This window comes from Microcaecilia unicolor, chromosome 11, assembly GCF_901765095.1.
Source record: "Microcaecilia unicolor chromosome 11, aMicUni1.1, whole genome shotgun sequence".
Lineage (NCBI taxonomy): Eukaryota > Metazoa > Chordata > Amphibia > Gymnophiona > Siphonopidae > Microcaecilia > Microcaecilia unicolor.
This window is the reverse complement of record NC_044041.1, coordinates 183,489,408-183,516,094: the sequence shown is the minus strand read 5'-3', so window position 1 is coordinate 183,516,094 and position 26,687 is coordinate 183,489,408. Positions and strand designations below refer to the sequence as shown.

Here is a 26,687-nt window from a genome sequence, read left to right as displayed (position 1 = left end):
GCAGACGGACCTGGTTCTGAAGCTTGCACCGCCTTTGCTCGGGTAGAAAGACAAACCCCGAGGCTGTGTCGAACCAGACCCCCAAACATTCTAGAGATTGAGAGGGGGGGGGGGGGGGGTCAGGTGACTTTTGGGTTTATTGATGACCCAGCCCAGAGATTGAAGTACTGAGACCACTCTGGCTGTTACATGATGACTCTCTTCTGCAGGAGTCCGCTCTGATGAGCCAGTTGTCGAGGTATGGGTGAACCCGGATACCCTCTCACCTGAGAAAGGCAGCTACTACCACCATTACCTTGGAAAAGGTTCAGGGAGCTGTGGCGAGGCCAAAAGGCAAGGCCCGAAACTGGAAATGTTTTCCCAACATCGCAAACCGGAAAAACCGGTGGGGCGGGGACCAAATAGAAATGTGCAACTAAGCTTCTTTCAGGTCCAGAGACATGAGAAACTCTCCTGGCTGTACCACCGCCATGACGGAGCGCAGGGTTTCCATGCAAAAATGCCGCACTCTTTGTGACTTATTGACTTCCTTTGAGTATGGGCCGAAAAGACCCTCCTTTTTGCGGCACCACAAAGTAAATGGAGTAACGACCGTAGCCGATCTCGGCGGGAGGCACAGGGACCACCGCCCCGAGGTGCAACAAGCCCTGCAAGGTCTCATCTACTGCCGCCCGTTTGACGGCAGAGCCACATCGGGATTCCACAAACAAGTCTCTCACCGGGGCATTGAATTCTAATCTGTAGCCATCTCTGATCAGGTTCAAAACCCACTGATCGAGGTAATCTTGACCCATTCCTCGAGAAAGGAGGGAAAGACGTCCTCCAACTGCAGGAATCGAGGAGTGGGCCGGCGCACCATCATTGAGAAGGTCGCCCATGAACTCCAGGCCTTGAGCCGGCCGCTACGGAACATTTGTTCGAGCGAAAGAAGTTCCTCTGCTGAAAGCGGGCATGTGAAGTAAACCCAGCAGAACGCCCCAGGCGGTACCTTCTAGCTTCACGGAAGCGAGGTCTGGAAGAGGAGGGAACTGCCTGACCCTTGGAAGAAGACCGTGGCCTATCCTCGGGTAAGCGCTGGGGTTTAGTTTCCCCCAAACCTTTAACAATTTTCTCCAACTCCTCACCAAATTGGAGAAGGCCCTGGAAGGGCAACTCCGCCAACCTTTGCTTAGAGGCCATGTCAGCCGCCCAATGCCATAGCCATAGAAGGTGGCGAGCAGCCACCGCCACAGCCATCTGTTTAGCTGAAGCTCTGACCAGATCATAGAGGGCGTCAGACAAAAAGGGCAAGGCCGACTCCATCTGCGGTGCCACCTCCGCAAGGGGCTCCGCTCCATCCCCGGGCTGTTCCACTGCCTGTTGCAACCAAGCGAGGCAGGCTCGAGCAGCAGAACAACTGCACACAGATGCCCGTAACTCTAGGCCTGAAATCTCAAAGGACCGTTTAATTGCTGATTCCAGAAGTCGGTCCTGCATGTCCTTCAGGTCCTTCCTCTACTGGGAGGGTAATCTTTTTCGTCACAGCCGTGACTAGAGCATCCACTTTAGGCATGGCCAAGCATGCCAAGTGCTCCTCACTGAGAGGGTATAAGTGCCCCATTGCCCTGGCAACTTTCAAAGGCCCCTCAGGGTCAGCCCATTGAGCCGAAATAAGCTCTTGGATGGAGTCATGCAAAGGAAAGGCTCGAGCAGGCTTCTTAGTACTTGCCATCCTCGGATTACCAGAGGAGGCTTCGCCCATCACAGGATCTTCAATAGAGAGAGCCTGTAAGGCATTAGAAATAAGCGCTGGCAGCTCTTCGTGGTGGAAAATCCTAACCGCAGTGGGATCATCCGGATCCAGTGGCAATCCTACACCTTCCTCTGGCTCTTCGGACCATGAAGGCCTGCCAGACCCCTCATAATCCCCACAGCCTGACCACAGGGGGGGAAGGGGGGGTGCGCCACTCTCTGAAGGGGAATTTACCCTTCTGCGCTTGTCTTGCGGCCAACTGTCTGGGGAAAAAACCCTGACAGTGAGCCCCGCTGCGGATCTGCACTTGCCACAATGTGAACAGCGCTTAACAACCTCCGCAGCCATCGCCGAAAATGGCAGAAAATTTCAAAATTGCAGATACGCGCCAAAACGTACCGATCGCAGGCCCTCCCCGGAGGAGCTACAAGACCGAGTCACAGAGCTCCGGTCACACTGCAGAGACAGAAGGAAGCCTCAGAATCGCAGCACTAACAAGCACATCGTGTTTTTTTTTTAACGCTGTGAGGAAAGTTAGAGGCAACAGCTACAGAGGCACTCCGGAGGTCCAGGAGAGTGGGAAAGGCAGGGAAAGGATGAACCAATGTGCCTGCATCCACATAGAACAGTGTGGGAAAGGCAGGGACAGGGTAAACCTATATGCCTGCATCCACATGGGGGAAGGGTAAGGCAGGGAAAGGGCTAACCTATGTGCCTTTAAAGTGAAGCTGCAATAGCCACAACACCCCTGCTACAACTGACAAAAGCCGAGGAGCCACCCCAGGCAGATTTTTGAAGGAGTTGAATAAGCTGCGTCCAACCCTACTGGGGAGATAGAGAATACTGAGAGGCAGATGGAGCTAGCTGGCCAAGAGGCACTATGGTTTTTCAGTGCTCTCTATCTCCCCCTGCTGGTAGGTGGACACAACCCATTCATAATGGATTCATCTGCTTGATGACAAGGAACATGTTATGATAGCGCCAAACCCCTCCGAGAAAAACTGCACTGGCTCCCAATCAAAGAACGCATTGCTTTTAAGGTCTGCACCATGGTTCATAAAATTATATACGGCGAAGCCCCGGGATACATGACAGACCTCATAAGACCTACCAACCAGAAACACAACAAGATCAGCACGAACTTACCTAAATCTCCACTACCCAAGTACTAAAGGACTCAAATACAAATCAACTTCTGCATCTAGCTTTTCTTACTTAAGCGTGCAACTAATGAACGCTCTGCCAAAGAACATAAAAACAACGAACAGCCACCAGAAAGAACTAAAAACAAACCTGCTCAAAAAGGCATACCCCACCGACCCAACATAAAAACCTAAGTTCCTGCGACACTGCAAAACCAAAGACTGTAATGGACATACGTTAACCCTCATCCCCCCTCCCTAACTTCCCCAATGTATCTACCAAACACGAACCTTCTTTTACCACAATAACACCTGTATTTGTTTATACCGCAACTGGCGAACGCAGTTGCGGTACCATGTAAGCCACATTGAGTCTGCAAATAGGTGGGAAAATGTGGAATACAAATGAAATAAATAAATAAATAAAATAAGTATGTGTTAATATTTATGCCTGCTCTTGTAGGCATTAACATCTATACCTTTATAAACAAGTGCCCTGTTACAATACTACCTTTTTGTCCTTCGCAAGGGGGGGGAAAAAAGAGTACTCAACAGAGCCAGTTCTTTGAAAAATATACCCATTAAGCAGAGGCCCCACTAACTGCACCCCATTAAGTGGCATACTTGGGTTAAAAATCAAACCAGAAAAATAAAGCCCTTGGAAAAATGTGTTTCCTTTCACTGCTGACCTCAATCTAAAATTTCATCTGAGGGATGAATAAAATGCACAGTTGCCAGGCAGGCACCGCTTGTTTACAGTAGCAGGCTAACAGCATCTACTCTGCAAAGCTAAATCCTGGCTTTATTTTCACATCCCTCCCAAAAAAAACACCCCCTCCCACACTATGCATTGAAGCCTCCCTACTTACAGAATATGATGTAGCTATGGTGAAGTTGGTGATTTGTTTTCTCCTTGTTATTGTTTGGCCTCAGAAGCAATCAGTGCTTTTATCACAGAAGAATCAGCTCAAAGGATATTTATAACAAGTTGTGTCTTAGCAACACCCTTGAGTTGTCAAAGTAACCAGCTCAAAGATTAAACAAAAAAATGAAAATGAAAAGAAAAAAAAAGAGCAACCCCTTTGCACATACCTTTTTAATAAGCATGGGGTGAAATTTTTGTGTTAAACCATCACATCTGGCAACAGTCGCACTAGTGGTTCAGCAATAAAATCTGCCTTCTCCATTACCAACGATAAAACACGTAATTGTTTTAAATACAATTTTTGTGGAATTGCCAAAAGATCTGGTTGAATATGGCACCTCTTATGTTTCTGGGCAGCACTGATCAGTATGGTTTGATCTATGAGCTAAAGTGAGGTCCGATCACACCAAACTCAAAAGTAATGCATTTCAAACACATCGACCAGCAAAATGGAGAAATAGGTAAAAGAAGGAGCTGGCAGGGTGGGAGGAGATAAAGAAAATGGGTAAACTAAAAGGGCTAAAAAAAAGGGCAACAGATCTTTACATACAGAAAGTAAGTAAATGCAAAAGGAAAATGGAAACCTATATGATTCTCCAAAGAAATGGCTAAAATTTTAAAGAGAAAAATGTTTCACAAAATGTAGAAGTTCACAAATAGAGAAACACACACACACACAAGAATACGGTATAAAGCTGAGAGAGAGGAAGAAAAATTAGAATAGCAAAAGCACGAGCAGGAAAAAAAATGGCAAAAGTAGTGAGGTAGCAACATTTGTTTCAGGTATTTTGGCAGAAGAATGCCAGAGATTAGATTATAAAGCTCAAAAGATATTGAGAGTCAATATGTAGATAAAATCTGCTTGATGACAAGAAAAGAAAAATTGCGCAAAAGTTCCTACTGTTCAGTATTCACTGAAAAAGAAACTGGTGAAGGTCTGCAGAGGACTGACAAAAACGCATATAGGGATGATGTACATAACCGCACTGTTAACAGAAGAAAGAGTCTACGATTTTGCAAAAGCCATGGGAGATATGACACAGACATTTAAATTATTCAAAGACAGTGAGGAACAAAACAACCTTTTCCAAAAAGGGAGAGGCGATGGAAATAAAGGGCATGAAATTTAGCTGCCCAGAGAGAAAATTAAAATCAACATCAAGAAATATTTGTCATGGAGAGGTAGTGGATTGCCTGGAATGCTCTTCCATGGGAAGTGATTGGGGTTGAAAACAATGATGGAACTCAAAAAGGTGTGGAACAAGAGGTTTTCTAAACGGCATGAAGATGGTACTGAACATTTCTGCTCACAATAACTTCCACACTAAACAAACAAGAAGGTGGGGGGGGGGGGGGGGGGGGGGGAGTAGATTGAAGGAGGCATGAGTTACAATCATGACAACAAAGGTGGGATAACCTGCATGGAGTCCCTAGTACAACCCTGGCCACCCTTCTGGGCAGATTGGATGGACCACGCTAGCTTTTAATTGGCCATCATTTACTATGTTCCTATGATCAATTTCATGTTGAAAATCTGTTCCTTCACATATCAGCGATCAAGTTATTAGCCCAAAGGCATCTTAAAGATGCCACCCTTGCTGCCCATCACAATGAATTAGTAACTAAGCACCAAAAATGCATTCTGAATATAAAACATTTAGGTTACATGTAAATGATATACTCTTTTTAGGCTCTCTTTTTCCCATATTTAATGTAATGTTAATTTTATACCTTTTAAATAACCATCGTTATATTTTACAACTATAATAAAAACGCAAATTTTAAATATTATCAGTTTATTAGAACTTTTTGTACAACACACATCTAAATTCCCAACTGCCTTGTGCCAATGACCTGAACGTCATTAACCAAGTAATTTATCTTCATTTTTCTAGAAGGTTCACTGTGTTCTATAATAAATTGAAGTGCAAATATTTCCCCTCATGCGTCTGTAAAAGGAGAATTTCCCGAATGAATTTTTATTCTACAATTCAGAATTTTCACTTTTACTTGTATGATGGGAGTAGGTGAATGAAGACAGAGATCAATCAAAACCAGCAGACTACAGAAAAAGCAAACACTGCACACAGCTAATTCTGAATTTATTTATTTTTTTTAATAATAAATTCTTCTGGACTCCAAACATGGAGACCTGCATGCCCAAATCATAACAGCCACTAATCCTTTTGTGCCAAGTATTGGATTTCATATTTAAATGAGTAATGTAACAATGACCGTTTGTTCCTATTCCCATCATGCCAAATAATCGTTTCCTTCAAGAGTTGCAAAAATGCTCTCTCTTTAGCTCCAGATGAGATTCTCTGTGTTTTGTTTACAGTCCCCGAGTTAAAAGATCACATCCAAAATCATTATATGAAACATTTATGTACTTGGCCAGTAAAATCAACACACACACACCAGCCTCTTCCCACCCAAAAAACAACCTCCTTAAATGAATTTTTGCACAAGTATTTGCCCCAGTTTGAAAAGCAAATCCTCCCACCACATTTATTAGCTTAGTGATCTCTTTGGAATATTTTCTAACATCTGGATATCCTCATTCGAGGATGTGAGCCCAAATTAAACCCTATACCCCAGAATGTGATCTGAATTCGCTGATATAGTGGAAGGATATTTTTGCTCCTTGGTTCCACACCTTTCCTCCTCCTCCCATCAATATTTAAATGCAGGAGACTCTGCAGTCATCTGGGTTTATAGGATATCCACAATACATGTGGCACAAGATACATTGGAAACCCATTATATGCCAGTTTATCTCATATATATTCATTGTGGATATCCAAAAACCTGACTGTAATGTCCCCAGGACAGGTTTCTGAAACCCTAATTTAAGGAATGCAAATATGTGCCTAAATTTTGCCTGCTTGACTTCATTCCAAATCAAGAGTAGAACATATCATACTTAACTATTCTTGCTCCCCAAATGCATTTCCCTGTATTTGTCCACATTAAAACTAATCAAGGTCACAGGCATTCCAGGCAAATAATTTATGTAAAAAAACAGTGTCTCAGTAGTAATGCAAAAAGTTTTTCTTCTACACAGAAAGGGTGGTGGATGAACAGAACTTCCCAGCTGAACAGAATATTTATCTTCAGATCGTCTGACTTCTCTCATGCTTTCCCAAAGCACACACACACAATTCCATATTCTTTCCTTCAGATCACCAAAACAAACAAAAAAAATAATAATAATCAAAATCAGTATTCCTTACTTTAAATCACAGGACTCTGCAAGACCCCAGTTTTCACTATATTCAGAATATTTCAACTGGAATGTACGACACCACTCCTTCCGTCTGCTCCTCACCTATTCAAAAGCAAATCTGTAAGCTTTAACTTTGGAAATTACAATTCCTGGGATAACATACTAACAAAATATTTTACAAAGTCTAGACAAAATATATCAAACTCCCATAACAAGTTTACTACCCTTCCTAAAATATATTTCAGTCTGGTTAAGTTGTTTTTGGTTCTTTTTAACACTATTTCCAATCTATGCAGTGAATTACTCAGTTTCACAACATGTCTGTGGAAACAGTACGATTTGAACCTCACTTGCCTTGATTCCTAGTGTTATTTCTCATTTCTATTGCTGCTCTAATGTAGATTCTTCACAATCATTCCCTTCCAATTAACACTTTCTCTTACAATGGTCTCCAATATTTGATTTGACAGGCTAACCATTGCTTTGGAAGGATTCAAATCACGTTTTGGATAGGAAACACACAGCCTTCACCAGTTCTGAAGTACCTGCTCCATGCAGATGACTTGAAATAATTATACAATCACTTTATTCAAATCTCTGGATGAATTTCATGCAGTTATGGTGCCTTGTTTATTCTTAAATAATCCAGTTCTTTTTCAATCCATCCTTAAGAATTGCAGGTAGAACAGATTTTTTTTTTTCTCCAGTTGTTGACATTTGTAACAACCACTATGAACACAACTGTGTTGCTGCAAAACGTCAGCACTGCTTGAAACTCTGAGTTCCTCCTTGGACTCAGTGGATTGCTGAAATAAAAATGTCTGAAAGCCAGAAGCCCTGGCTACGGTGCACTATTACAGTACTTCTGGGGAAAATATGCACCAAAAACATTAAAATTTTGTACCTTTGCATAAAACCTTTTCAATTTGGTTTATATTTTGATAAATACAGTATGCAGAATTTAAAATGTTTTGCATAAAATTCTCTCAGGAACATAACTTTATTACATCCTAATATCTCTTGCAATTCCAAATGACATATCATTCTAAAAAGAGGATTCCTCACCAGGACACTGGTATAACCTTTTGGATAAAGAAAGCAGGTATGCAAAAAAGGCCAAATACAATTATTGTAAATTAACATGTGTTTACCATAGAAGAAGTGATTTTATCATCTGCCCTTCATTTAGGAACAAAGTGGTTTGGAATTATTTGGTTCAACATTTTTAAGAAAAAAATATATATATTTTATTCACACATAGGAGTGAGATTCCACTGCCTAATATTACTACCAAAGTTCAATACCACAGAACTACATCAAAAATATTTTAAAAAGAATTGAAATGGTTTATAAAAAAGTACAATAAATTTATAGTATATTTTTAAAAAAAATCTATGGTAGATGTCTTCAGATTATTCTAATTAAATAAGGATTACTGTAGATGTTTTTATAACAGTTTCAAATTAGTGGTTTGTTCTAGTTGAAACTTAAATTAGAATATATACTGCAGATGTTTGGTCCATGCAAAGCCTAGCAGGCTAATATTTTGCTGTATACTGCAAGAATGTTTTCATTATGGGCCCTGTTTACTAAGGCACATTAGCGTTTTTAACGCACCTACAATTAATGTGTGTGCTAACCGTGTAAGCACCTATAGGGATATTGTAGGTCTGTACATAGTTAACGTGCGTACAAGGTTAACACGCGTTAAAAACACTAATGTGCCCATAACGCGGCTTAGTAAACAGGGTCCTATATTGTGTTATATTTTATAATGAACATTATAATAGTACTACTAATACATTTCTTGCTCTTCTCCAAAAATAATAATAATATTACAGTATACTATATAACCCAATTACACTACTGTTAAAACAGGAAAAAAAAATGATAAAACTTTAAGGGTAAAATAAATAGATATTATGTTTTCTAAAAACAACACACAATTTTGCAGCCTTCTGGAAACTATGAAAGACTAACCTGTTGAGAGAGACTTATCAAAAGGACCCTTCTTAAAAAACAGGACATCAGACCTGTACCAGAATTAGTTAACATTTATTGAACGCTTTTCACTACCCTTGATTTCAGCACCTGAAATATATTGATTACCGATTTTATTCTAATTTACTGTGTACTCTATATACTCTGATTGGAACATTCTTCTGTATTTCTTATTCCGGAAATGGCGATCGCCACTACGGTATTTGTAAGCCACATTGAGCCTGCAAAGAGGTGGGGAAATGTGGGATATAAATCCCTGCTGCATTAAAGATTTTTCATACAGCTGGGAAAAAGCCATCTGTGAACAGAATTCCAAAATCATGCTCTCAGTTTTAACATGGCAAGATCTGATTCAAGTGTTTTATAGCATCTCTTAATAGCTGTAAGAGGTGCTTTACAGACAAACTTTAATGCAAGCACATATGATTTAAACTATGTAGAATGTTTGCTGGCATATGTCCTTAATAACATGGAGGAAAACTCTCAAAGGGATGGGCTATTTTCTAAATAAAACTGGCCTCAAGCAGTTAATCAGCAGATTGTTTGCTGTCCTAAATATGGGGATGCCTTTTAACTCCCAAATAAAGGCCTCCTGATGAGAACCTGTGGTCTGAACTCTGGAAATGAATTTTTCTCTGAACTATTCAGCTCCACTTGTAATATAGATATAACCTCTCAAAAAGCTAATAGTTTGGTAGAAAAACCCTTACTAATAGCAGAAAGAGTTCACTGCACAAAAGACCATATTTCATGGTATAGGAGACTGGCACGAACTTACAAAAAAAAAAAAAAAGAAAAGCAACAAAAACTATAAACATACACCCACACCCAAGTAGAGGGTCAATGACAGAATATATCTATATGTCTAGGTAACCTTAGCAATAATGGGACATTCTGCTAATGCAAGGCAGGGTTCAAAACTCCAAAAGGTACATTGATGGCCACAGGAGACCACCACCCTCACTAATGACCAGATGATAGAAAGCCCCACAGCACTCCAAACAGCACTCTAAAAACAGCGCAAGAACAGAGTGGGGCTTTACTGACCCTATGATCAGAAATAACAGCATGCAAATTTATGCGCACTATTATCTCTAATCATAGGGTAAAGTGCAGGAGGATTGTGCCTGAGTACAATCCTCCCACACTTGTTTGACAGGTCCGGGCTGTCAAAAGCCCAGACCTGTCAAACACAGGGGCTCGCGGTCTGTTGAACCACCAGACCCCAAATAGCAAGGCCCTGGTGGCCTAGTGCCCCCAATGAACCCCCACCCCAAGCCAGTGACATGGGGCTAGAGGTCCGGCAGACCTCCAGTCCCCCTGACTCTCCCAACAGAAGTTCATGGGGGCTGGAGATCTGGTGGATCTCCTGCCCCATACCCCCCCTCCCAAAAAAAAAAAGCCCTGGTGCACCAGTGGGCCACAAATCGAGCCCCACCAACCTGGTGGTCTAGCAGCCAGAGCTCTTCCTTGCCCCCCTCATACCTTTATTGGCCAATTTCTATTGGATATCTTTGCGTCCAGGAAACTCAGTTTTTATATCTAACAAAACAAACATGTGTTGAACATACCACAACTCAAACCAAAAGAACATACACATAAATCATTTGCCAAAAGAGTCTAAAGATCATACTAAAACTAACTACAGTAGTAACAGCCTTGAGACCTCAGTGTTTTCAATGTTTAGTGTTAGTGTTACATATTTCTAATCTTAATACTTCCAATTTTTTGTGGAATCATTGGTTTCAACCTGGCCAAACTTCGGGCCAGACTAGAAAGTGAGACACGATGAGAATCACCAATGAAACAAGTCTTGACAGTATAATATCACTGCTCAACAAGTTAGACTTACAAACAGGGGTCATCTATTCTTCTATTTTCAGAGAATCACAATCTTTTCTTTTCTGAACAACATATGTGCCACACAGTACAACTCTTAGAATGCCTCGAGAAAATTGATGAAGTACACTTTATTCAGACAAAGCTGAAAGCCAGAAGTTCTGCCAAACAAACAAAAAAAATTCTGGCACCCCAAGTCTTCCAATTTGTACAAGATGTCGACTAGAAAAATGCTACCAGAAAAAGAATTCACAACGTTTTCCAATATGCTTTGTGGGTCTGCTAGAATAGACACCTTTAATAGTTATCTGAAAGTACCACGTTTTGAAAGCTTTTGTTTTACATTATCGCACTACTTGCTGCTAAACGGCAAACAATAAGATGTAAAGTTTGGAGAGGACAAATATCCATCAGATGATTAATGCATTAAACACAATGAAAATGTAGTCACTGGTATATCAAGATGAAAAGAATTAGAGGCTCATTTTCAAAGCACATACTTACAAAGTTACATATGTTACTATGTAACTTTGTAAGTCTATGTGCTTTGAAAATGAGCACCTTAGTGATCAGCCTGTTTATGCTATGAACAGATTTTTTTTTTTTTTGCATGAATTGGTAGCAATGTCCCTGGTGACTGCTTAAATTCCATACACCAATTCAGGACCGAGAAGAGCTGCTGAACCCTAAAAGCAAGAGGAAGTACTCAAACTGGAGGCTAGCCCAAGCCACATGTCATGCACTCGAGAAAAGAGGGACTGGATGGAGGGAAAAAAAGGATGGTCAAAAAAGGCAAACTAAAGCAAAAAAATTTTAAAGAAATTAAATCTTTTTCCCTGGTTCTTAAACATCTTTCCACCCACTTCTAACAAAATAAATACCTTCTTATTCTGAGTTTCTATCATCAAACAAGCAGCTCCACTTTAAAACTGACAGCAACATCACTAAAGGAGCATTTTTCTCATATATCTGAAAAGGTACAATCAGTTTGGATTGTTCTTTTGATAAGAAAAGTCAATTCAGAAACTTTTAGGATACTTTAAACCAGTCTTTCTGTATACATATACGGTATATATAATCAAGGCATGGAGTAGAGATGAAATCAAATGTGAAAGAGAAAAGGGGATGGGATTCAATATACCACCTTTTTCATGGTTACAATCAAAGCAGTTTACATATTTGACTTATTTTGTATCTGGAGCAATGGAGGGTTATAGTGACTTTGCCCAGAGTCACACAGAGATGCAGTGGGAATTGAACCCGGTTCCCCTGGTTCTCCTAAGCCTGCTGCACTAACCACTAGGCTACTCCTCCGCTTCTACTACTAAAACAGATTAAAGCTCTGAGACAGTTATCTCAGGCTCTTTACCAATGCTCTATCACGAAGAAATATTTTTATCTCAGGTAATTAATTACTAGAGTCATCAGGAGGTGGCCTGGTTCTAGGGGGGCAATAATTTGTACTGCAATGCAGAGGGTCTCAGGTTTGATTCCCAGGCTGGTGGAGGACATTGTGGAAGCAAAGGGAGGGGGGGTCTCCACCATCAACTGAATGGCAACACTTAATTGCCAGATTTGGAGTCCACGTTAGCAGTGTTCCAAATGGCATCACTATTTGCTGCCTCAAACCAAAGGCTGCCATTGTAATGGGCTGCCCCAGACAGCTTGGAACTTGGCACTGTGCTCTGATAGAAGCCAACTGTGTTTGAGCTGGAGGCCCAAAGATGCAAGAGGAACCTGCCAGACCAAAAAAAAAAAAAGTTATCAAAGTTCATAAATTCAAAATCCTATCTCCTGAATTCAGAAAGAGCACACAGAGCCTCCAGAAAGGGGTAGAAGCACAGAAGCTGGCAGAATAGAGATCAGATCTGCTAAACTTTGATGGTAGACTTAATTCAAGTTACTATGTTACAGTGTAATGTCCAGTCTTCTGAAAGTCTGAAAGGCCCTGTTTACCAAGCTGCAGTAAGCACTAAGGGTAAATTAGACCTTACCTGCTAATTTGCTTTCCTTTAGTCCCTCCGGACCGGCCCAGACTGTGACTGATGGGTTGTGTTGTCTCCATCTGCTGGAAGGCGTACACAACCCATCAGTCACATTCTGGGCCGGGCCGGAGGGACGCTAAGGAATGCACGTTTACCGTAGCTTATTACAGCATACAGTAGGGCACGATAAGGTGTCCCACAGTACTTTGGAAATGTGTGCACACTACCGGTGCACTACAAAATTACAAAAAAAAAAATTCAGCATGGGGCATGTCTGGGAGCAGAGAATGGACGTGTCTGTGCTAATCTGTTAGCGCAGCTACATTACTGTGCACTGATCAGCACAGGACTAGCATGTGAGCCCTTACTGCCTACAAAATAGGTGGTGGTAAGGGGTCACCCACTAATTTTTGTTAACAGCCGTACACTAATAGCAACATTAGCGTGTGGCCATTTTCTGGCCGTGTGTGGAAAAGACCGGGTAAGCGTGCACTAAGACCACTTCTTGCCACAGCTTAGTAAAAGGACCCCCCCAAGTAACTAAAATCCCTGAAAAATGGTTTTAAGGTACTTAAATTTGGGGTTTCTCTAACAACCATGACACTAAAAGGGACAGCATTCAACTAAGAGGCAGCTAATTTCTAAAAAAATAAGTCTGATCAACTGAAGTGAGTAATGCTCACAACTAATGGAGGGAGGTGGCGAGTGGCAACCTTTTTTTATTTGATATCAGCTAAGCTTGTAGAAGCGTCACACTAGGGATCATGGACAACCTGGACGTTACTACACACTGGAGCAGTCTGCAGAGAATGATATATCCAAGGCCTCTCTTGCAGTCATCTTTGGTTTTGTTCTTCATACAGCCTGTGTTCTAAAAGTGTTTCTTCTTTATTAGGTGCATGTTTTCCTAGATGTGAACATAAGAGTAATGGTCCATCTAGTCCAGTATGCTGTTTTCCAAACAGTGGCCAAGCCAGGTCACGTACCTGGCAGAAATCCAATTAGCAGCCACATTCCATGCTACCAATCCCAGGGCAAGCAGTTGTTTCCCAATGTCCATCTCAATAGCAGACTATGGACTTTTCCTCCAGGAATTTCTCCAAACCTTTTTCAAACCCAGATAGGCAAACCTCTGTTACCACATTCTCCGGCAAAGAGTTCCAGAGATTAACCATTCGTTGAGTGAAAAAATATTTCCCCCTATTTCATGCAACTTCCTCAAGTGTCCCCTAGTTTTTGTACTTTTGGAACCAGTAAAAAACCGATTTACTTCCACTTGTTCTACACCACTCAGGATTTTGTACACCTCAATCATATCTCCCCTCATCCGACTCTTTTCCAAGCTGAAGAGCCCTAACCTCTTTAGCCTTTCCTCATACATCCAGGACAATACAAAGTATATTAAGTTTTTGGGGGGACGGTAGCTCTGTAGATCACTCTAGCAACATTTTACTTGGGGGGGGGGCTGCAGGAGACAATAAGAGTGGATGAGATGTAGTCACTTTATAAGTGGGTTAAGTGGAAGCAGGGGATATGCATGCTACAGACTGCCTGGCGGGGTGGGATGTAAGCGTGTATAGTAATTGGATGGAGAAGTGTGAGCGATGGGGTATAAAAGAAAGGGAAGGAATCTTTTGCTGAAAAAATAGAAAGAGGACAGAGGGATTCTGTGTTGGTTTTTCTGTGAATTGAATAATTAAAAGAAGAGAACTGTGTTTTTCTTCTATTGTAACTTGTCTTCAATTGGATTTATTTATGGGCAGGGGCAAATATCTGTTTGAAGTCTGTTTGCCTCATAGAGAAATAAAGATATATTTAAAAATAAGTTTTTGGACTTAGGAGCTTGAGCATTACATGCTTCAGATTTCTTTTTTAAATTTCCCTATAAATATTGAGGGAGAAATCAAAAGGGGAAAAAATTGGTAAACATTTTTCAGTGCCGAGAATAAATCATTCTCCTGGATTTACCAATTCCATAGCTGGGCCTTTCAGGTAATAATGCAATCTTATGAAGTATTACAGTTCTAAATCCACTCAGTTACTACAGCGTAATGGTTTTCTTGCTTTAGTTTCCAGGGTAGATTTTTGTGTGTAGGGATTTTTTTTTTTTGGTGGTTGGGGTGGGGGGGATGTAATATGTGAACATCATGGTCTACACTTCTGTAACATTTTTTCTTTTTTGGTTTGTGAATATTTATTCTGTGCGCACTCATTTCTCATTTCAAATGTGTAGCCCTGAAATTCCGTAAATTGCATTAAAAATCAACAGTGCTACTAATGGTTAGGACGACATCTCTTCAAATTCTGGCACACTGTATACCAGGTTTGAATTTCTGGAAAAAATAAATAGACGTATGTATACAAGTATATATTTATCTTAAATATGAAGGCACACCTCCTACACAGAAGTAGCAGAGAGTGAAATAATTAGACTCCATTAAGTCCAATGTCCAGGCAGAACTGATGCTCCCCGGCTCTTCTGAGGTACGAGCTGGGGAAATCCCTCACAGCAAAAGGAACGCTCCCAATTGAGCTCTGTGCTGCTCTTTTTTATTTTTTAACCAAAGCACTCAAAGCTGCAGCAGCAACAAACCAGCTCTATTCCTTAACACAGGGAAGACCTGACAGGCTCAAAAAAAAAAACCAAACAAACCCTACCCCCTCCCCAACTAACAGGAACCTAGGATTGCAGGGGAGCACAGGGAGGTTCACCCCACAGGACTAATGAGAAAGGCAGGGGTAATGGGATGTGGACACACACCCCTTGGCAAGGTCCCAGGGCACCAAGCCCGAAGCCACACCCAGTAGTGCTATCAATCGTGAACTGGGAGCTGTGGAGCCAAACTCTGCCCTTGACTAGGCTTGGAACAAATCTGGAAGCCTAGAAGTGGCCCTTAGGCTCAACCGCTTTGCACGGCCGTGACCAGCAAAGCAGGGAGCTAGGCCAGGGACTCAGGAGTAGCAAACAGCAACCTACCACCTGTTGAACTTAGAGAAAAATACCTGAATCTTTCAAGTGGGCACCACAGTTTATACCGGTGATGTCGCTGATAAAATTCAGTTTTTCTCTACCTCCACCTACTGGAAGGAAGGGATAACTACCCACTTTTTATTTCTAGATGCATACAAGACCATGACTGATATTTGCTTGAAAAAAAAAAGAAAATAAAATAAACACAGATGATCTGAAAGCTTTGCTCCTGATACAAGATTAGTGAGTCAGAACATTTGTGCTTTTGCTTCATCTATTTTTAACATTTTTGTCCCTATGCCAGGGAGATATAAGTCAACATAAAATGTGGCTCATTTTAGCTATTGCAAATCCAATTAATTTGAACTACTTAAAGAGAAAAGTAATCACTTATCTGTAGCTCCTAGTACTGTTGTAAGTCTTAGGAGTGCAGGATGTGGGGCACAGCTGCAGGGGATGCCTGTTTCAGCCTGATGTGCCCAAGTATAACAGAAAAGCTTTGTACAAAACACAGAGCCAGTAATATATAGTAAAATAACAAATAGCTGCTTCTTTACTTGACTATCTATACAAGAAGTATTATCACTATTATTTGTTGGGCTTTATTAACCACCTTTATGAAGAGATTCACCCAAGGCAGTGCACAGCAGGTACAGTTCAACACAAAACTTACAATTTTAACAGCATAACAATAGTAAAAATGATCAAAAATAAACAAACACAGTAAATGAGGTGAACTTGAAACAGCAAATTGAAATGTAATGATAGGACTACCATGGAACAATAAGTTAAGAAGCTTCAGGCTCAGCTGCACCACTCATTCCTCCTCCCTCCCCCCCCCCCCCCCCCAAGAGTAAATGCTAGCATAATACTGTGTGTTTCAATGAGAAATCTTCATACAAATGGTAATTTCCTTCTTCATGTTAAGAGCTTGTGTTGGCTCAGAGCATATGAAAGGTGCTGCTCAGGAAGCTATTAAGCTAATGGCGAACTTTTCCGCAATGCACTCAGCAGTATTTAACAAATCATTTTCTTACTGCCTTTCTTTAAAAAATATGATACAGCGATGGAGGCTAAATCATCATGACCCTTAAGAAGCATGCAACCTAACCCTCCACCAGATGGCTACTTCCAACCCCAAATCAAACACTGTACTAAACAGCAAACGCACAATGTGGCTTTCATCTAATCGCAGAAAACAGCAACAAAAACCAGAAAAAAAAAGTGCCAGTGATAAATATGTTATTTCAGATTTGTTCTCTCTCTTTTTAAAGAGCATAAGTTACAGCACTACCCTAAGGTATCAGCTACTAATATAACTGATGCAGCATTTCAACATAGCTAACCCAAAATCTGGATGTACTAATTGACTAGGTTTTCTGAATCTAGGCGTTTTTGAAATGTACTGAAAACATGACATAAGCTTTAACTTCTAGCTGCACTTTTGGGTTGATTCAATTTAAGAATGCATAGTTCAAAATTTCTCTTATAAAATTTAGATTCTCGCTCAGTCTCATCATCTGACTCCATCCCACAACAGCCTTAGTAGTTGCCAAAACTCTCCCTCCTCTCCTGGGCCCTACCAGCATCACCTCTCATATCTTTCCTCCTCACTCAGGCCCTTCCAGCCACCAAAGTTTAAACAATTATCAGGCAAGGTCAAATTTCTCCAGCAGATCTACTGGGTGGGAGAAGACAAAACCCCCTCCGAATGACAACCCTGTCAAAGTCCAAAAGGCTCTGGCCAAAACGTCCATCCTACATATCTCCTCAGGGGATACCACCAGGCCTCCGCCCAAGAAGCATCTCAAGCCCTAGTAGAGTGGTTCTTCAGGCCCTGAGGAACAGGTCTATTCCCGCTGATATAGAAAGACTCAATAGACACCTTAATCCACCATGCAATGGAGGAATTTTAGGCCACCTGACCCTTCCAAGGGCCATGGAAAAGAACAAAACGGTGGTCTGAGAGAGAAACCTCATTCACCTCCTTCAGGTACTGGAGAAGGATCTTCCAGACAACCAGCTTGTGAAGCATATGATCTTTGGCCCCAGAACTCCCCTCCACAAATCTGATTTACATGGAACAGAGAAACCACTTTTGGCAGAAAAGAGGGAACCATCCGCAAGGACACGAAATCCTCCGAAAAGGCCAGATAATTGTCACAACATGAAAAACTCTGGAGCTCTGAGATTCTCCAAGCTGAAATAACAGCCACCAAAAGCAGCGCTTTAAAAGTGAGGTCCTTAAAGAAGGATGAATGCAAGGGCTCAACTGGGGCCCCTGACAGCCCCCTGAGCACCAGACTGTCCCATGATGGAAAAGAAGGTCAAAATGGACACGTGCCACCCCTTTCAGAAATCTCACTACATCTCTATGCAAGGCCAGAGAGATGTCATTCACTTTCCCCCTGAATCTCGAGAGCACCGCAACTTGAACCCTCAGGGAGGCTCAAGGCCAACTCTTGGTCCGGGCCCCTCTGCAAGCAGCTCAAAATATTGGGAACTTGAGCCCCTCTAAGGAGACAATGCACGCTCCCCGCCCAGGATTCAAAAATACACCAGACCTCGACACAGGCTAGGGACATTGTATCACCACAGGAGAGTACCCCTGCCTCTCCAAGTGCCTCCTTTCAATGGCTAAACTGTAAGCTAGAAGCTATCTGGGTCCTTCGTTTCTATCAGTCCCTGCCAGATGACAGCCCCGACCCGTTGGCAGAGGAAGCAGGTCCTCGACGAGAAGACGCTGGAGGTCTGCAGGGCCAATCAGAAGCCACCAGCAAGACCTGATACGGAAAACTCGCAGTCCTGAATAAAAGGCACCCTATAAGGTGACCATGGAAGGAAAATATAAAGGGGTTCTGCCTCTGGCCATGGTTGAACCAGGGTATTGAACCCCTGGGAGGCCAGATCCCTCTGCCAACTGAAGAAGGGATCTGCCTTTGTGTTGACCCATGTCGTCATCAAGTCAAATAGTTGGGGGCCCCCAGCAGTCCACATTCAGTTGATAGGCCTGTTGACCCAGCTTACACTCCTCTGCATCTAGGGGAGAGCGACTGAGAAAGTCCTCGCCCACACAGTGAACCGCTGAAAAGGACAAAAGATGGGTCTCCACCCAGAGTGAGAGACTCACCGCCTCCAGTCACTGCCACATCATTCTGACCGCCTTGCTCTCCAACGGCGGCCAAGATTCCAGCAACACCAGGCATACCATCCGGGTTTTCAGGTGGTTGATGGTCCAATCTGCCTTTGGCTCAACCAAAGGCCCTGAGCTATATAACCCAGACAAAACCCACTGAGTGGAATCCAGAGAAAATCCTTTCAACAGATGGGCCTTGCCTTGGATGTGACAGCAAGAGGTCAGTTAAAGTCCTGACCTGCCAGGAGACACCGCATCAAAAGGCACCACTGCAGAGAATGCATCTGGGCCCTTGCCCAAAGGACAACCTCCATCATTGCCACCATGGAGCCCAGAAGCTGCAAGAAGTCCCAAACTGTAGGCATCTGAAACTCACACAACTGCCGTTTGTGTCCACTATTCCAGGAGCAACACAGTCCCCTAGACTGTGTCAAACTGTACTACCAAGTACTCCAGCACCTGAGAAGGTGTGTGGTGCGATAGCTAGGCCAAAAGGGAAATGCTACTCCTGCACACAGAAGTGCAAATACCTCCTATAGAAATCCACATGGGGACATGCAGGTAGGCTTCCATGAGGTCCAAGGAAATTAAAGACTGCCTTGGCCGAACAGCTGTGATAGAGTAGAGTCTCCATGAGAAAGTGCTGAACCTGCAGGCATTTTCCCTTTGAGGTATAGAAGGGCTAGAAGGTGCCCCCTTTCTTTGGGGCCACAAAATGGATAGAATACTGGCTGTGACCGTGCTCTGCCAGTAGCACAAGCTCCACCGCCCCAAGAGCGTAAAAGCGTTGAAGAGTGAGACTGACCGCTTGCTGCTTTAGGGCGGAGCCGCAGGGGGAAGCCATGAAGGTTTCGAGAACTGGACAGAGAATCTCCATGGAGCATTCCCCCTCTATCACCTCCAGGACCCACTGATCTGAGGTGATGCAGGCCCACTCATCCCAAAAGAGTTGGACAGCCTGCCCTCCCACCAGGACAAGAGAGGGACCCGATGCACCCTCATTGGGTGGGCTGAGTAGCCGACGCACCCCTAGAGGAGCACTGGACTTGCAAGGACCACAAAAGGAGCTCTGCTTGAAGGGCCTGCACCAACTCCCCCTCTCCTTGAGCTGGGAAGCACCGCATGGATTGAAAACGACCTGCCCCTTATCAGCTACATGACACTGCAACCTCTTCTGGCAAAGAATAGGGAGTGTGAGAGGATGCATCTCCCCAATATCCTTCACCAACTTCTCAAGGTTCTCACCGAAAAGCAAGCACCCCCTAAAAGGCAACTGGCTCAACAACTTCTTGGAGGATGAATCATCCGCCTAGTTATGAATCCTCAGCCACCAGTATCCACTCCCCCACTGACGTGGCACTGGAAACCAAGTTGGAAGCAAGGCGGACCAGATTGTAAAGTACGTCCACCAACAAGGTTGCGTCAACACTCCAAGCAAATCACCTCCAGGGACTATGGGAGCTGCTGCAGCTACCGCAGCATGGCCCAGGCAACATAAACTCCGCCGATTGCGTTTCCTGTAGAGGTATCCAAGCAGCTAAGTGAACATGCTGCTTTACCTTCTTATCATGGTACTCCTTGAGGGCAGCACCCCCCTGAATGGGGACTGCAATCAACTTTGTGACCGCTGTAACAAGAGTATCAGCCTTGGACAATGATCAATACTTTGCCACTCCTCCAGAGCGATTATATAGGTGATGCAGAACTCTGGTGCCTCAAAGAGGGCATTCCAGAACTTCCCACTCCACCATCATGACGACTAAGAGAGCCCTGTATAAGGGAAAATGCTGGAGGGGATTCCTGGGCACCACAAGCAAGGGGTCCTCCTTCCACTGGATCTGCATCAGAGGTCTGTCCCATGGCAAGAGAAGCAGTAACCTCATGATTACTCATCTTTCTGAACGAGCCAGACAATGTGCAATTGTTTCTCCTCTGGCTCCAGGGGGCGGGAGATCCTCTACATCAGAATCCAGACGGGACAGGACACCTAACCACCCACAACTGTTCCTAAAGGTATTGGCACCTCCAGAAGCATGCCTTTCGCCCTGTGCCATTTGGCCCCCGAGTGTCCCCCCTCGTGTGGTCCCCACCGCCCACCAACAGGACCTGTTTGACCATCTGCGCCAAGCTCTGGAGCCAAAAACTACTTGGGCCACCTAGGGTCCTCCCTGGCAGATGGGCCCAAAGGGGGTAGGGGACAAGAGCCCCCAACCTCCCCAACCCCAGAGGTAAAGGGAACAGGTTCCTGTTATATTAAAACAGCAGCAGGAGAAACCTGTAAAGTGTGTCCTGATGTCTCAGAAGGAGGAAAAGCAGAGTCAAACTCAACTGCGCTATGGCCCATGGCAATTGGGACAAACAGAACTGGAAGCTGTATTAAGCTGCTGGCCTTTTCAGGACCTGCATTGCTTGCTTGCTGGCATTCCCTGACCGTGTGGCAGGCACGGGGGTGGGGGGCTGCCTAGCTTTGGAGGATTCCCTCAATCTGAAATCCAGGCAGCCCCGGATACTCCCCAAGCTCTCCTGGGGTGCAAACTAGAGAAATCCCTCACTCCTGAGTAAGAGAAACTTCCCTAGTTGAGCTCTGTGGTGTTTTTTTTTGTTTGTTTGTTTAACGGAGCACTAAAGCTGCTGCTGCTGCAGCAGTAGCAGCAGCAGCAAATCAGTTCTATTCCTTAACACAGGAAAGAGATGACAGGCTCCAAAAGAAAAAATGCAGCAGGAACCTGGGTTTGCAGAGGAGTCCGGGGGTCCACCCCACAGGGGTGCCAGGAAAGGGGGATAAGGACCCTCACCCCCGGGCAAGATCCCAGAGGTCCAGGCCCAAAGCCACACCCAGTAGTACTATCAAGTGCAAACTGGGGGCTGCAGAGCCGAACTCTGTGCTCGACTAGGCACAGAACAAATCTGGAAGCCTAGGAGCGGCCCTTAGGCTCAACCATGCTGCATGGCTGTAACCAGCAAAGTGGGGAGCTAGGCCAAGGAGTCAGGGACACCGAGCAGCAACCGCCTGCTAAAGGTAGAGAAAAATGCTGGAAACATCCAGGGGACACTAAAACTTATAGCGGAGATGTCACTAGTAGAATTCAGTCTTTTTTCTACCTCCATCTGCTGGTACAAAAGGATAACAACCCATTTATGCAGAACGGTTGAGCTGACATTGAGTAACAGCAGCTTTCGTACATCTTTTGCTGTATTAGATTCATACACTGGAAATTCAATACTGTGTATGCCAATTTTTCTCATGCATAAGTATTTTAAAGGCATTATTTTCAAAGCACTTAGCCTTCCAAAGTTCCATAGAAACCTATGGAACTTTGGAAGACTAAGTGCTTTGAAAATATGCCTTTTAATTAACCTGAAAACCTGACTAGGAGAAGGAGGGTTCAAAAGAGTCGTTTTGGGATCCAGTGGAAAAACAGCTACCCTATTATGGGTCGGCAACATGAGAAGTTTGTATTAAATACACAAAAACATGGATTCACGTGACGCGATGCTTCGGGGCAGCAACCTAGCTGAGCTCCAACAAACCCTCCCGAAACCTGCTAAAAGTCTGCTGAAACAGTCTCTCTTGTCAAAATAATTTTGTATGCTGAGGTTTCCTAACCAACTGTGCATGACAGGCTGAAATAGGAGACCAGTGGACCGAGGTAGCAAAATGCCAAACACACCAAAGAAAAACCGGGACATACCTGGTATGGCATCCAAGATGCAACCGATTCCAGTCCAGTTCCAAGTAGACTACCGAGATAGTAACGGAGGTCATGGCAGCTGTAGAAACAGCCCTTGACAGAAAGCTCCAGAGGATCTATGACAGGGCGGAGTAGGCCCGTGATCACATCAGTACTGTTGAATTGGAGCCGACAGAACATCAGCAGCGTACTAGGCTCTCTGGAGGTTCGCACTCGAGGCATGGAACATACTCAGGCACCCCTGCAAAAAAAATATTCTGGCACTGGAACAAAATTTAGATGACTTAGCCTGTGCCATAACTTAGGCCTAATTGGGCTCCCTGAGTCCATACTGAAGGGGGAGCTCCATGACTTTTTGGAAACTTGGTTGCCGAGGAAGCTGCAGCTGGGAGACCAGGCCAGTTCATTCCACGTGGAGAGGGCCCATCAGATGAGACAACAGAGGCCTCAGGGAGGTCACCCCAGGCTAGTCATCTGTCAGGTATTTAATTTTGCCCACAAGCGTGCAGTTATGCGCGCTATCCAGGCTCACAAGCAGTTGGCATACCAAATTTAAAAAATATTTTTTTTCAGGATTATTCAGTCACTGTGCAGATGCAGGACTGGGTGTTTGTGCTGTGTGCGGCACTGTTTGAACGGCTTTATCCTGTGAAACTCCAGATGAAATCACAAGGGTCAAATAAAACTGTTTGAAAAATTGGAGGATGCATCAACATTTTGGCCCAACTAGATTCTCCCAAGTGACTGCAGGGGAATATCTTTGGAGTACAAAGTTGACCCCAGCCTAGGCAGGAAGTTGTTGGGACCGGGTTGTGTCCTCTGAATATTGTGGACACTACAATTGCCTGTAAGGGGGATGTTGGATCGTTCGGTTTCTGCTTTATTTTGGTTGGTAAGAAAGTCATGCAATATTTTATATTGTGCACATACTGTTCAATTGGAATGCTGTTTGTTGGGTGGTATAGGTGGAAACTGAACTCTCTTCTCGGAGAGCTGTTTGGAAAGCTACCATTGGTGAGCATTCCGGGGGAGGGGGGTTGTTGTGATGCAGGAGTGAGGCATGTCATAGGGAACTGGTCAAGAATGGGGAGGTCAGAGACATCGGGTTTGGGTTTTTCAGGAGGGGGTGGGTATTATATGTGACGTGACAGAGAGGATTACAGGGGTTAAGGTGGGGAGGTTACTTTTTGATGCAGTGTTGTTTTGAGAAACTGCTAAAACGGTCTTGCGAGGGAAAACAATAGCCTATGCAGCTCGTAAACGGAAACAGGCTGCTAGGGAATTGTTATATTTGGAACATCAAATTTAGGCCTGTAAAGCTCAGTTTGGTTTGGGGATCCTGTTTTAAGGGCAGTTCGTGCTTTGTCTGGAAGGCTGGATGAGGACTGGGCATCTGAGCCTCCATTTTTTTTAGTGAGATATGCTGGTGGTTTAGCATCCATTGTTTGAGTTGGGAATGACCTCTTTGAATATTGGTTCCTGGAATGTAGCTACTACTACTACTACTATTTAGCATTTCTATAGCGCTACAAGGCATACGCAGCGCTGCACAAACATAGAAGACAGTCCCTGCTCAAAGAGCTTACAATCTAATAGACAAAAAATAAATAAAGTAAGCAAATCAAATCAATTAATGTGATCGGGAAGGAAGAGAGGAGGGTACAAGTGGTTACGAGTCAAAAGCAATGTTAGAGGTGGGCTTTCAGTCTAGATTTAAAGGTAGCCAAGGATGGGGCAAGACGTAGGGACTCAGGAAGTTTATTCCAGGCGTAGGGTGCAGCGAGACAGAAGGCGTGAAGTCTGGAGTTGGCAGTAGTGGAGAAGGGAACAGATAAGGATTTATCCATGGAGCGGAGTGCACGGGAAGGGGTGTAGGGAAGGACGAGTGTGGAGAGATATTGGGGAGCAGCAGAGTGAATACATTTATAGGTTAGTAGAAGAAGTTTGAACAGGATGCGAAAACGGATAGGGAGCCAGTGAAGGGTCTTGAGGAGAGGGGTAGTATGAGTAAAGCGACCCTGGCGGAAGATGAGACGGGCAGCAGAGTTTTGAACCGACTGGAGAGGGGAGAGGTGACTAAGTGGGAGGCCAGCAAGAAGCAGATTGCAGTAGTCCAAACGAGAGGTGACAAGGGTGTGGATGAGGGTTTTGGTAGAGTGCTCGGAAAGAAAGGGGCGGATTTTACGGATGTTGTAAAGAAAGAAACGACAGGTCTTGGCGGTCTGCTGGATATGAGCAGAGAAGGAGAGAGAAGAGTCAAAGATGACCCCAAGGTTTCGAGCTGAGGAGACAGGGAGAATGAGAGAGCCATCAACAGAAATAGAAAACGGGGGGAGCAGGGAGGTGGGTTTGGGGGGGAAAATGAGAAGCTCGGTTTTGGTCATATTTAATTTCAGGTGGCGTTGAGACATCCAGGCAGCAATGTCAGACAAGCACACTGAAATTTTGGTTTGGATACAAGGTGAGATATCAGGGGTAGAAAGGTAGATTTGGGAGTCATCAGCATAGAGGTGGTAGGAAAAGCCATGGGATGAGATTAATGAACCAAGGGAAGAAGGGTAGATAGAAAAGAGGAGGGGACCAAGAACAGAACCCTGAGGTACGCCGACAGGCAGAGGGATAGAGGTAGAAGAAGATCCACCAGAGTGAACACTAAAGGTGCGGAGGGAGAGGTAGGAAGAGAACCAGGAAAGGACAGAGCCCTGGAATCCAAGTGAGGACAGGGTATCGAGAAGTAGGCTGTGATCGACAGTGTCAAAAGCAGCGGAAAGATCAAGAAGAATGAGGATGGAATATTGACCTCTGGATTTAGCCAGTAATAGGTCATTGGAGACTTTAGTAAGCGCAGTTTCGGTTGAGTGGAGAGGGCGAAAACCAGATTGTAGTGGGTCAAGAATAGCATGTGAGGAGAGAAAATCAAGGCAGCAGCGGTGAACAGCACGCTCAAGTAATTTGGAGAGAAAAGGAAGGAGGGAGATGGGTCTGTAATTAGAGGGACAAGTAGGGTCAAGTGAAGGCTTCTTAAGGAGAGGTGTGACCACAGCATGTTTAAAGGCAGCAGGGACAGTCGCAGTGGAAAGTGAGAGGCTGAGAATGTGACAGATAAAAGGAATAAGAGTAGGAGAGATGGCATTAAGAAGGTGGGTAGGAATGGGATCAGAGGAACAGCTGGTACATTTTGAGGAAGAAAGGAGAAGTGTAGTTTCCTCAATAGTAACTTCAGGAAAGGAGAAAAGGGAATGAGGGGAAGGAGAGAGAGGGGAACGGACTAGTGGAGGGAGAGCTGGTGAGGTAGAGAAAGCAAGGTTTATCTTTTGAACCTTGTTGTGAAAGAATTCAGCAAGGGTCTGAGGAGATAATGAGGGGGGAGTTGGTATTAATTCCCCCATTAAGTGAGCCAAACTTTTATAGGAGTTAATAAAAACCCCCAAAAGCTGCATAAAGCCTGTCTCCAGGAGACCCATCTCTCTGAATTAGAGCATCTTAAATTACATAGGATGTGGGTGGGGGAGGTCCTTTTTGCTGTGGGTACTATACATAGTGTTGGGGTGGCTATTTTGCTTAACAAGCATCTCCCTTATACAATGCAACATGTGGAAAAGGATATCGTATTTTACCTGCTTGCATATTCAGGGCACTGAACTGGTGTTGCTCAATGTATATGCACCAAATGTTTTTGACCCTATCTTTTTTCAGAAATTGGTTAAAGTCTGCAGTCCCTAATTGCATAAGGCGGTGGTGGTTTTGGGAGACTTTAACACTGTTATGGATCCTCAGATGGACTGGGTTGGGTCCCCCCGGGGGACTCTAGGTCTGCTCATGGACTGCAGTGCTTTTGCAGGGTATTAGACCTTGTGGACACTTGGCGGGTATTTCATCCACTGGATAAGGATTTCACTCACGTGGCCAGAGCTCACCCTACTATGTCACGTATCGATTATGTGTTTGCACCATCAAGGTGGTTTTATCGGGTGTCTCTGTGCAATATAGGACACTCCACCATTTCTGACCATGCAATAAGTGCAGATTGGCACAGTT

At 43.9% G+C, this 26,687-nt stretch overlaps 1 protein-coding gene across 7 annotated transcripts in view; it reads right to left on the bottom strand.

The window, feature by feature from the left end:
* Nucleotides 1–26,687, bottom strand: part of EYA3 (EYA transcriptional coactivator and phosphatase 3) — a 271,535-nt gene that overhangs the window by 230,159 nt on the left and 14,689 nt on the right. For 6 of the 7 annotated variants that reach the window (XM_030220264.1, XM_030220270.1, XM_030220268.1 and 3 more), the window contains exon 2: nt 7,033–7,127. The exons of the other annotated variant lie outside the window; for it this stretch is intronic. The gene's annotated coding sequence lies outside the window, so the exon portion shown is untranslated. The remainder of the gene's footprint in view (nt 1–7,032; nt 7,128–26,687) is intronic. 7 annotated transcript variants of the gene reach the window in all.